General features: G+C 35.8%; 1 pseudogene across 1 annotated transcript; it reads right to left on the reverse strand.

The window, feature by feature from the left end:
- Positions 1-556: 556 nt before the first annotated feature.
- LOC144564075 (uncharacterized) lies at positions 557-10,518 on the reverse strand (annotated as a pseudogene). Its single transcript, XR_013514544.1, has 11 exons — positions 9,788-10,518; positions 9,197-9,322; positions 8,445-8,642; positions 7,764-7,991; positions 4,938-5,796; positions 4,013-4,311; positions 2,882-3,251; positions 2,754-2,845; positions 2,068-2,382; positions 1,744-1,927; positions 557-1,347 (listed from the first exon to the last, which is right to left on the reverse strand). The product of XR_013514544.1 is annotated as an uncharacterized LOC144564075 (transcript).
- Positions 10,519-13,224: the final 2,706 nt, after the last annotated feature.

Below are 13,224 nucleotides of genomic sequence, written 5' to 3' on the forward strand. Positions count from 1 at the left end.
TGAACTAAATCACGTTATAATATATATTTATACTTTGAAACAATTGATAAACTTTAGCTCACTTAGATTTATTATGTGATTCAACCAAAATTTTATATTCACCGTGATAGAATATTAATTATCTCAAGAATAAACCGGCACTAGTATTTTCCACATGTTTATTGCCATATAAATTTGCAAGTTGCATTGAATTTGAGAACTTAATGAAACGATAATTGCCACGTGTGACGTTGCATTGTTAACAACAATCTTGTGCCTACTTATGAGACCTTTATCTTATGACTTCCTAAAGATGACATTTGATCAAATTGTTTAATTGATGATTTGCATTGCATTTCATGTCTAGAGTTGTACTAACTCATCATCACTTTGTGGTTTGATCTAAATGAAAGGTTGACAATACAGTTCCAAGAATGGTACACAAACTTATTGTCAAATTTGCCAGAGAATAGAGAGTTCTCCATTATCATAATTTTGTAAATATATTTAGCATAGTTAAATTTTTTATATGATTATTTATTAGCATAGCAGCCAAACCTTCATAAATTTCAAGATATTAGATTTTTGACAATACGTTGAAACCTATATAGTATCATTTAAGAAAATGGTCCAAATATGCATGCTTGATCATTCTAATAATATTCTTCACCTAACTATATCATGAAAATGATACAAACTTGAGGAGAAGCAAATAAATGCATCTTGTATTCACCCTTCAGTGGTAAAATACGTAATGCGTTCAAACATCAGCTCTCCTGGACTGCTTCCGGGCAAGTTCCTATCAATTCACAGATAACTTTCAGGTGCTTCTTGACCAGTTTGGATGAAACTGGAGGTGTCTTTTTCATGTGATTTCATGATGAATTTCATTCCGCCTGAACCCAGCCATGGTCAAACCGCACTTTTCTAATAAAAGGCCGACAAGGGGTGGGCCCACCCAAGGGTACCTCCTAACAACCTCTTTGACAAATCCCAGTTTTCGCCGGGACTTCTTATTGTTAAGATAGTCATCCAATGTGTTGTGAAAGACTTCAACCACACTCTCCAGTTTGGAGTTTGGGCAATTCATGGAGGTGATGATTTTAAGTAGCCAAAACGTCGCATTCTGAGCCAGGCTGGAGACATCCTTGAACCGGGAACAATAAACCAATTTAAGATTTTCCTCAATTAGGGTTTTGAGAGTTTCAATCTGGTTTTTAGGGAACTTCGGGTATTCTTTTGCTTTGAATATTTTCTTTTGTATGATGCCAGCTATGCGTTGCCTAAATTGTTCGTAACCTGTATTGGCATGTGACTTTACACAGGCTTGTATCAGGAAGGAGTAGACAGTCAAAACTTGGGTTCTTCCTGTTCAGTTGAGGAAAAAGAAGAAGTTAAAAGGCGTTCAAGCTTCCGGAGATGTATGCTGATGATTTGCCTCTTCCCTTTGTAAATTTAGTAACCAAGAACAGACCAATAGAAACAGTAAAAAATTTGGTCCTGAGAGGTACAAATTAGTACTCAGCACTTAGGACCAGTTCCACCAGTAAATTACAACACACACCTATATTGGAGTCGGTTTCAGTCTATATTCCAACTAACCAGACAGAAACAAAATATAATGCAGATTCCGACCAGACCAAGTAAACCACCCAATTCAGCCTGTACAGCAATAGCTAGATGTACTTAAACAGGAAATGTTTTACATGAACTCTTTATAGCAGTAAACATGACATCATGAAAATATAGGTTGGAATGAGTTACCAGGACAATTGTGGAGGTAGATCTCAAGGAGGGAGAGGACCTGGAATTTGAAGGACAGGAACTGTGACTGAGCAGCAGAGCCGTTGCCCGAGATCCTCCTCTCATTGAACATTGCTGCCAGGTATGCATCCATCCTGAACATAGCATCGTCATCCATCCCCTCTGAATCCTCATCTTCATCAACCTGTTTCAAACCAAAACAATATGAACGTATGATTAGAAAAGTAGCATACTGTTGTTCATTTGTAATTTCACATGGTTTGTTGGGTTTTAACATTTTTAATTTTTGACAGCTTTTCCTAGCTGCTTTTAGTCAGTACTGACCTCGTTAGTGGTTGTGTCAACATCAATCCCATCGTCCATATCCTCAACATCTCCATCAATTACAGAACCGGGCTCTGTTATCCCTTCAGACTCGTCACTAGATCTGGACCCACTAGTCCCAGCATCATCATCATCCTCCTCAATTTCAAGGAAGTCATCTTCACCTTCATCTTCATTTCTCTCTTCATCTTCCACTTCATCCCCACTATCGACTTCAGCTGGTGCCAGTTGGTGTGGATTCAGCTCTTTCTTTACAATTCGTAGCATCTGAATAAGCCCTGCATCAGTCACTTCCTCACAGAAGCATCGGAATACCTAATTCAATAGCCCAAAAATAAACTGGGGTTACCAATGGCTTCCAACAATTGAGAAGAAAAAAAGGACCGGGCTGCTTTCACTACTAGAGTAATCAAACTGGGACTGATAGTACGAGGTGCACTATGTATGAGCATGTAGCTCCTGATCCATATGAATTTATTTGATGTAGCCATTTGAAATTATAGCAAACAAGCACTGAAACCAATGAGATCAATGCAAGATTACAAAAATACCATGCCACATTTTTCATTTTTTCAGGTGGCAAACCGTGAAATACTAAGATCAGTAGTTTTGGGTGTTATCTGAAAATATGAGGGAAAATCTCGGTACAATTTGTGCAAGGAAAATAACATTCCTTATCTACTTGCCTGTTCAATAGCATAGTTTAACGGGCCTGAAGAATGGGGCAAGAGGTAAAGGAATGTGCCAACGAGAACATCCATGAATTGAGGTGCAGCACCTTCCTCTTCCTCCTCTTCCACCTCTGAAGTGGCACCACCCTCTTCCCCCTCTGAAGCAGCACCCTCCTCTTCCCCTTCTAAAGCGGCACCCTCCTCTTCCTCCTCTTCCTCCTCTTCCCCTTCTGAAGCAGCACCATCCACTTCCTCCTCTTCCCCTTTTAAAGCGGCACCCTCCTCTTCCTCCTCTTCCTTATCTTCCCCTTCTGGAGCGGAACCCTCCTCTTCCTCCTCTGAAGAGTTACCTTGAGAGAGAAAAGAGAAGGCCTTCTTGCAACAATTAGTCAAGTCAATTGCCGCTTCGTGGAATTCACCTGGATGGAGAAGTATCTGGAGCAGCAGCTGGATTAGAAGGAACTGCATTGCATGCATTCTAAATGAATCAATTCCAGGGCCCACATTCCTTTCCTGTATTAAAACAGAAAATACAGATCAGCTCAAGTGAGATGAATAATTTTTCTGTTTATGAGTCCTCCGTCTTATGTTTAGGGATGCTTTATGTAAATAAAGTCGAACCTCAAGATCTGGAGCATTAATTTCCTGCCAAAAATGCACAGACATACTTTTCTTTATTGTCAAAACAATACTCATCACTTATCCAAAATTCTTCAAAACTTCTGGATCAATTATAAGAAAAACCCGAAGGTGAAGCCTCCTTGTCAACAATACTGAGTGTTCCCATACAGCAATTTATAACAAAATGACATCATATTTTCACCCAATTCTTTTATTTTTCCCTTTGTAGCTGTGGTATATAAATTCATCCCCTAGGTCTGTATCTTGCCATAAATTCAGCATTCACAACAAAGCCCTATATTTATGTAGTAAACCTAAGCAACAACACATCAACCAACCAATCTTACTTATATTTGTTCTAAGAATATTATCTTCAACTTCTAATTTATTAGGATTTAAAATGTAAATTAGATCCACAAATCATAAATAAATCCTCTGATAGAATGATTGCTGCAATAACCTGTAATAAAATTGTTTAACCATAATATTCTTTTTGAATTTCTCCAGCAGGGCTTTGTGAAAACAGTGAAAAAGGCATGGGTTCTTTTTGTTCATGATGATTTTGATTCTTTTCTTTCTGCAAATTTTTCAAAAGATCATTACAAATTGAGAGAGACTGAGAGGGGGAAGGGGGGACAAGAGAGAGGGATTACCTCATTAGACAGTTTCAATACCATTTTCAGGAGCTTTTTGAATGCCCTGTCATCCTCAGCCCCTAAAGCCATGAAAAGTGACACTGAAGGAATGCCGGACACCGTTTCCACAAATCTGGTGAAGTAGGAGACAAGATCATTTGGATCAATCTCGTTCAGCACATGGGCCCCCTCTGATTTATGTGCCTCCTCCAATAGTACCTGCAGCTGCTCAATGCATGATTCTCTTAAAGTGTTGGAGATTGCAACTTTCGGCCACTTGAACTTCTCTTGCAGCTCAAAAGAAGTAACCTCTGTACCTATTAGGAGAAAAGGAAATAGAATCAGTATAATTACGCCCTTTTTATCTCATTTCATGTCAAAACAGAAAAGTTCTACCCTTGGCATATTTTCAACTAGTTTAAATTCACGATGAGTACAAGTACATGTTCTTTCTTTTTTCTTTTTCTTAATTTGAGAGGACACGGAAATTTTCTGTAGCAATGCAATTCTTGTACTATATTTTTTCTAACATCTGTACTTTTTTATGTTTCCACTGATACAAATTTAGAATGTTTTTTAAAATGTCTTAAAGCTTGAGGTTTCTGACTATGTCTGTTCATGGTCAAGTCTTCTCATTCCATAGGTTCTCTAACACACATAAGCTAGGGTTTGAAAAGCTTGGTTAGTTGCTAGTCAAGCTCAATAACTAATCCAAGTTTCTAATACTCTCGGCCAAATGACGACGAAGTTACCCTTAAGCCCCTTATTTATTAAAATTCAACATGATGGTCAATCATGTAAGCCTTATCTAAATTCCATCTACACAACCACAAATGAACAAATCTTGCAGCATAAGGTACAAAGTATTATAGATGGCCACTATAAAGGCAAAAACGATGAATGTCATAGGTAACATTGGGATAAGTTGAATATTATATAGTACCTAATGAGGCAGTAAATAGACCCTGAATTGTGAGAAACTTCATAATCGCAGCTTGGACCTTAAACTTATCCTCAGTAAACCTAACAAAATCTTCATCTGTCAAGGTTTTTAAATTTGAATTCAGTTTCAAATTTTTAACAACACGTGGCATGGTATGGACCACCCAGTTCTTCAACGTATCTGACCCATTTCCGTTGGTTAAGAGGTCCTTGTCCTCAGCAGAACCCACCTCTGAGTTCTCATCAGTTGTCTGGCTCTGGCCTGATGGCTCATCAGAAGGGGGCCCCTCATCAACAAACAAAGAAACCAAACTTTCCACGAAGCGCATGCATCCAGCAACATTACCAAATTTTGCAACAAGTTGTTTTACTGTCTGGGTTTTTGTGATATTATCAAATCTACCCTGGCTGTGCTTTTGCAAGGACACTACAGCTGCAACCCTTCTATCCAAATTTTCACCAACAAAATTTATCACCTCGGTTAAAAAGTGTTGACCTGCCTTGTGAAGCCTAGACGACTTGTTTGATAAAATATCCATCAAACAATAGACAACCTTTCTAGAAAGAATTACTTGTAGGCATGAAGCAGGTACTTTAGGCAGGGTCAACAGTAGTATGTTGAGTGCCAGGTACTTCCGGTCATGGGAAGAGAAGAGGAGGGATGATTCTATAACAACCTCACAGAAATTGCTAAGGTTGACAGAGCTATCCTCTGATGAGCTGCCTTTTTTACTTTTTTTGCGTTTTTTGGTGGCTTGGGTTGTTGAATTTTTCTCTTCTAGAGTGGGCATCTCTGGTAATAGCAGGTTTACCAAAACTGGCCAAAGGCCATGCAAACGTGGCAGGCAAAATGATGATTCCTAATTGTTCAAAGACATTTTAGTAAAACTAAAGCAGTTAGTGCTTGTCTTTTGTCATTTTGGGTTTAAAAATTTACACAAAATTTTCTCAATCTTTCCAAACAACATAAAAAAAATCTGTATCTTTAAAAATAACATAAAAATAAAAGAATTTTCACGTTCGAAACAAACCTCCAATATTCCCAAGATACATACAGATAACAGCAAATGTCATATCTTGATTACATTTTTCACTCTAAAAAAGCAAGTTTCCTTGCTCTTATGGGATTTCTGAAAACTAACTAAACTCTTCTCAATTCTCTTAAAATAATATATTGGAACTTCATGAGGCCGGTAAAAATTTCCTATTTGGGGTTTTCTAACAGTGTACTATTCACCTTTTCCAATAGACACAATGTCAAGAATTACACCTTATAGACAACAGGTAACTATTATAAGGCCAAAATCACATAAAATAGGGCAATTGATCATATCTTTCATTCGAGTTAAAACCTATCCTAAAAAAATCAAATATATCAATGTTACTTTCAAGTTTGAGAAGCGGTTGGAATTATAAAGAAGGGTTAATTTTCTATTTACCCTTGTACTCTTGATTATATCTAATATATCACTCAACTCTCATTTTTCTTTTCTATTTATCTTTTGAGTTAATAAACTACAATTACATATCGTGTGATTTATTTGTTTCCCATCATACCCTTGCCATTTTTCTGTGATTTAAATGTTGTAAGAGGCAGAGGTGCATGGACACAGGAGAGATGGAGAGTGAAATAAAATAGGGAGTCTGTATAAAAAGCAAGGTGCGGAGGCACGTCAAAATCACGAGGAGAAAAATAATGGTGAAGGCTCTGAGCAGAAAAATAAAGGCTATAATGGAATTTTATATAATACATTGTATCCTGGGAGAAAACACCTCTGCCCCTTGCATAAGTATTCTTATATTTAGGGGAAAAAATACCTAAGATTTGGCAGGAGCCTGATGCATACAATTCAATCAAGATTTCTACCAATCCAACAATACATCTCTAAATTGGATAGCATGCGAGTAAAAAGCAATGATCGCTGGTAAAATTCTAGGCTACAACGACGGAACAGGGTCATTTTTGAAGCTGCTGGTAAATGGAGACAAGGCTATCAAAGGGATATGAAAAAAATACCAATTGATTCTCCATGTTTTCAATTTTTGCAAATTGGAAGGGACGGATAGCTGCTGTCTTTAGTGATTTAAATTAGTTTGGTAGTATTATTTTAGAATTATTTTACTTTCGTAGAAATGTAACTTTGTATAGATTATTTTCAATTAATGCACTGTAACTACGGGTTTTCCTAAAAATAACAAGAAAAGGTGAAATTGAGAAGCCAATGGAGTTTCAACACGGCATGGTTTTAACATCTGACACCCTACCATGCTGTTTTGCCTTGTATTCGGTCTTGCTAACAAGGATTTGTAAAGATTATAATCTGTCATTGAAATTGGTGGATGTACCCATATTTTTTAAAAAGAAAGGCATTAGCTTGATGTTACACCCAATAGTACTCTTATAGAAGGGCAATGGCCAATGTTAGAGATTAATTTTCAAAAGATCATCCCATTGGTAGTGTCAGACCTCCATATTGCAAATTGAGTTGTTTCATTGTGAGAGAAGGAAATATAATCCCAAATCACAAGAGAGCACAGGAAGGAGGAAATATCAACTTACAAGAAAGGGCAAATTTGTCTTTTATTATTTTAACTAGAGATTTAACTAAAATTAATTTCATAGTTACTGTATAATGGGTAAAAAGGAAAAAATTTCAAGAGTTATGGGATAAATTAGATAAATTGAAGTGGGGAGGGATATATAGGAAATTAGAGAAGTCTTGGAGGGTATACTAAAAATTAACCCTATAAAGAAAACCAAATGCACTATTGGTTTCAATTTGCAGAATATCTTTATTTATCCCAATACAGCATGCCAGAATCTTACCTTGAAACAAGGAGAGAGAAACAAGAGATGGTCTCGAGCAAAGAACTTATCAGCACTGAAGGGACATGGGAGTAAATTTCCAAACACATCATTTTCAGTATTTACCCTCTCCTGTAACTTGAGTGCAAGGAAAAGTGCATCAGGGTCCCCATCTTTAGCAGCTCTTTCAAACCAGTCCTTCAATCCTGGGGCTTCCAACACTTCAGTTAATACAGCCTCCTCAGGTAACTGCAACATAAAATGGTTCCAAACATACCTCATCAGAACCGCAAACTATTACAAAATTAGTTTTCAAAGTAACTCTAATACAAACAATAAAAGGTACTGGATTTCAACTGTTCTTAGCTGGGATGTAAATTATCATCATTTGCATTTCCTTGGTTGCATTTTTCATGAAGATTTTTGCTTTATTAAGATACCAATCAGAATGGAGATTCATATATCAATACAATACCAGGAAGGTAGAGGAAATTGTTCCAATTGCCATCACTGTAATGAATCTGTAGTCGACCTATCACTTTTGTTTTTTGTTCTTTTTTATTTATGGTTGTCATCCTGTAAGTAACCATAAACATTTGGTCTGGTACTAGCACATAATAGTACTGGGTAATCGGGTGGTATTAGAATCCTTTGTTCTTGTCTAAACCAACAAAACCAAACATGCACAATACTGCTACAGACCTTATTGGCCAAATCCAATATGACAGAAGCAGCTGGCTCGCTCAAATAACGCTTCTTTGTTGCAAGTGAAGTCACAGTACCAACAAAATCCTTCACAATTGATGAGCTCTTGTCTGACTTCCATTTTTCAGAAATTCGTGATGATCTTGCGAGTGACCCATATGCAAAAAGTCGGCCCAAGAGATTGTCTTTAGCTTCCTGTAAAATAATGCCCAAGTAAACGTTAGAAAAACTGATCTCTGTGAAAGTTAACAAGCCAATTTAGATTATTGTTGTTCACAGTTTATCATAATTTTACAAAAAAAAAAAATTGCAAAACATCTCAGCTTATCAAAAAATTGCAGACAGAACTTTACATGCCTGGAAAAATATCTACCCGTGAAATTTTAGTTGATAATTTTATTCCAGCTACATTGAAATGCTACGATAGTAGGTTTCTTTACCATTTTATTATAATAGAGGGGATTTGGTAAGGTAACAACTTTTGCTTTGACTACGTTAGTGTATTCAAGGTAACAATTTTTGTTTTGGCTATGTTAGAGGATTGCATGTTCTAGCGCAGTATGTTTTTTTACTGAAGAACCAGCTCAGGTATCACTACAGTGACAAAAGAAGGTACTAAGATCCAGTTAATCTCAATAACATGCCTCCATCAACCACTTTACAAGACCAAAAAGGGGGTACAATGAACAAAGAAATCAAAACAAAAGCTAGAATTGTACAAACTTGGTACAGGTTTCAGTTGCCAATACCTGACCCTTCATGCCAGATGAAATTTCGAGCTCTTCTACTATGAGCTTCATCAAAGAATCCAATTTTATTGCATGAAGTTCACCAACTACAGCTCCTAAAGCCAGTGCAAAGCCTTGCCTTGCAAACTGTAAAATTATTTACAAAATAAAAATGAATTGATAGTTTAAAATATAAGCAAATAACAGTCATGGTGTTAAGTAGCAATTACCATGCTGAAGATTTAAACCAGAAGTTCATCCATTTTTTGCAAATTTCTACTAATATATACTAAGAGTTTTGTATCCTTATTCATCAATGGCGGTGATTGAATTTTTAAAATCAGATTTGATTTGGCCTCTGCATGCAAGTTCTGATACAGAAACAGTTCAGATTGACCAACTTGAGTCCGGAATCAATCCCTGCCACCTGAACAATTGACTAATTTGATATAAGAATATTACTAGGTAGATTTAATTATTTTCCTCTTTTTTCTCACTAATTTAAGGAGTTAGATCTTCCTAGGCTAAATAATAGCTACTCAATTCATCCGGTAGGATACTATTTTGTACAAACTGGACAAAAAAAAAAAAATTAAACATATCTTTTCTCACCTCCCTGGAGGAGGATACACCACGAATAAATCTCCTAATGGCATATCTCAGAGAAGGTGCACAATTCTCCATTCCATCATCTTTCTTTGCCTCCCTATTGACCAAGTTCCCTACCTCTTCATTCTCCCCATTGCTCTCCTCGTAACTCCTCTGGATATCCCTTAACTCTCTGACCAATTGTTCAACTGCCTCCTCTCTTACAGAGCTCTCGTGTGAGGAGAGGCCGCTGAACAAATCCAAATGCAATCCTGGCTGTGCCAGAGAGGTTGTTCCCGCTTCTTTTGATACCCGCCTTTTTTTGTCTAGAGCCTTTCTCGCCTTGCGCTTCTCCATTGTTTCTTCCATTGAAGAGGAAGTTCGCTTCTTAACACCCATTAGTTTAATTTGCGATTGTCAATGGATTCGAGGTGGAGTTTTGGAAAATCAGGTCTAAAGTTAGGGTTTAATCGAAATTCAGAAATAGAGGAGGGAGAGACGAGGGTTTTGTTCGTATAAACGATGGCGGCAGAGGAAGCTTTACAGTCTATTCATAGAGACTCTATTTCCTAACCATCACCAATTCTCCTATTTTGGAATGAACGGGGAACTAAATGGAGAGCTGGCCGATCCCTTGATCTGCGCCATCTTGAGCTGAACGTGCTATTTCCCATCTTGGAATGAAAATTGGTGATGATACATGAAGATTTGCACATTCCCCATTGGTTCGAGCTACCAAGCTTGAGGATTTGCAAATTAATAAAGAGGATCCACATCTTCGTCTTGCCACTTTTGCATTTCTTGCTTTTACATGCACCAATCGGAGAGCAGAGGGATTCCTGGGTTTGGATATTTTCTATATTGGACAGTGAGAGGGAAGCGTATCCTCTGCGGAGGTTTTACCTGCGGTGCTGGTTTTGATCTGGTCCGTTCGTTTCGGATTGAACGGATCAGATCAGATTTTATCTGAATTTTAAAAAAACTCAAAATTTAGTGAACCCTTAATTTAGCCCGTCTGATCCGAAACGAACGGATCAAATCAAAACCACCGCACAGTACCGCAGGTAAAACAGAGGATAGCGTTTCGAGAGACAGAGGGCGGCAGCCTGATAAAGGGGTGATGATACATGATATATAATTATTATTTTTTTATATTAACACAACAATTTCAAAAAAAATATTTATAAGGACAAATTTGTCCTTACATTCTCCTCTGGATATCATATCTTTTTAAGATGCACTTTCTTTATGCTAATGATCATTGATTATTTATTTTATATCATTATTAAAACATCTAATGAAATCTTTAATAATTTATTAGGAATGTTTCATTTTTTTTTTCAAATTTGAAAAGTATACATTTTTTTTTTTTTGAGAATTATATGAAAAGTATAACTAGCTAGAGGAAAGAACCTAAATTATAATTTCATTCTTACTACGTGATTAAAGTACATACAAATTCAAAATAACAAGAGCGAAAAAAAAACTGCAATAAAAGTTCATATAAGATTTGTCGAGCATAATAATCATATGCTATTGTCTGGAGAAGGAAGGGATGAAGATGATATAGTGAACTGGGATGAGATTGTTTAGCTAGTATAATTAGGGCTTTTGTAGGGTCTTATATGCAAATTTCTGTCATATACTTGTCAATGGTAGTCGTTCTATGTTTTGTTAATATTGTGTTGTTATGGTTGTAAGAACAGATGTAATACTTGGCATTTGAATTTGGTATCTTTTTTGGTACTAAATCAAATGCTGATGTGATTTCAATATGAAATAGGTGGTACATACCACTTTTATTCAAAAAAAATAATCATATGCTATTATTGTTGTTTCTTTTCAATTGATGTTGTTTTGAATTTGTATATGCTGTAGTAACATAGTAAGAATAAACTAATTATGTTATAATTCGTTAACAAAAACATAATATTATAAAAAAATTATATTTTTATACCAAATATATATATATATATTCAAACAACAAAGGACCGAAATAAATATTTACAAAAGCTAAAATCATTGATGCACAACTAGAGATGCATCGGTTGATTCTTCTTCTTTTTTCCCCTCAAATTAGATAAAGATCTAATAACTAATAATATATAGTAACTAATTAATAATAACGAAGAATATATATAGTAACTAATAAATGATTCTTTAGCGTAAGATTGCATGATTTCCGAAGAACAAAATAGCAGTTGAAAGAACTATATATGTACAGGGGTAAAACTGTCTACAAAGTTAAAAAAATTGAAGTTGTTGTGTTAAAATAAAAGTTATTGTGCTAATATCAACATCCCTGATAAAGAGTTTTTGGGAAATACAATCAAGGAGCTATTAGTTGATCGGAAGACTGATATTTAATCTGAAATTTCATCTTTAATCACTACCGTTGACGGATCAGAACATCTAGTGCTTAATATAAAAGAAGAGATATATTATCTGCATTATAAAAATTCGAATAATTATTTATTTATATGCATGTTATATACAAACAACTTGTAAACCTCATCATAATTCCGAATTTATTACTAACAAGTAACACTGTATATGTTAAATTGGTTGCAATGTAAGTCTGTGAATGGTGGCATCATGTTTTGAATTTAGTAACTCAGAATTGAATTGTAATACGAACCAATTGGACTAGAGGTGCTATCAGGTCGGGTCGGGTCTGGATACTATTATATTTGGATCCGTACCCTAAAAGTGCCCGGGTCCAAATTTCGAACCATATACTTAATTACTTATTTGTTTCAAATCGGGTCGGGTCCGGATCCGGATACCTACCCGTAGATATTTTGGGTTCGGTCTTTCGGTTCTGGGTAGATAAATACCCATAACTTATTTGTAAATTATCAGGTCCGGTTCGGATACGGGGCGGTTCCGGATCCAGAGCATATATATGTCACAAAAAAATCAGGAGGATGGAGAGAAAATAACTTTTGAAAATAAAAATATTAAAGAAGAGATATAATTTTTAGAAAGTAAAATATTGGAGATGACGATTTCCTTTTCTATGGTTCAAAAAAATTTATAAATGGAATACTAATAATTTGTAGAAATGACATATCAATGAGAGCAATAAATTTTCATTATTATGCAGAGGATATCAAGACAAATATTGAAGGATGTATTCATGGCAATAAAATTTATTTGAAAAATTAATGCGGCTATTATAGAAGGAATAAATTTGGCATCCATCTGTGTATATAAACATAATGAACATGTGACTGTAATCTATTTTCTTACATTAAAAAAAGTACTGGGCTCACCACGGCTTATGCAAAAATTAATATGCAAAGTTATATTTTTATATATTAATAGTTATTGATATATGTTTTATCAGGTATTTATACGGGTATCCGGTTGGATTTGGTTATGGGTCGGATAATTAAATGAAACTCATATCCTACCCATTAGAGTATCGGTTCCAGTTCGGATCCGGATCGGATATTAAA

Source organism: Carex rostrata, chromosome 13 (assembly GCF_964058835.1).
Source record: "Carex rostrata chromosome 13, lpCarRost1.2, whole genome shotgun sequence".
NCBI classification, from domain to species: domain Eukaryota; kingdom Viridiplantae; phylum Streptophyta; class Magnoliopsida; order Poales; family Cyperaceae; genus Carex; species Carex rostrata.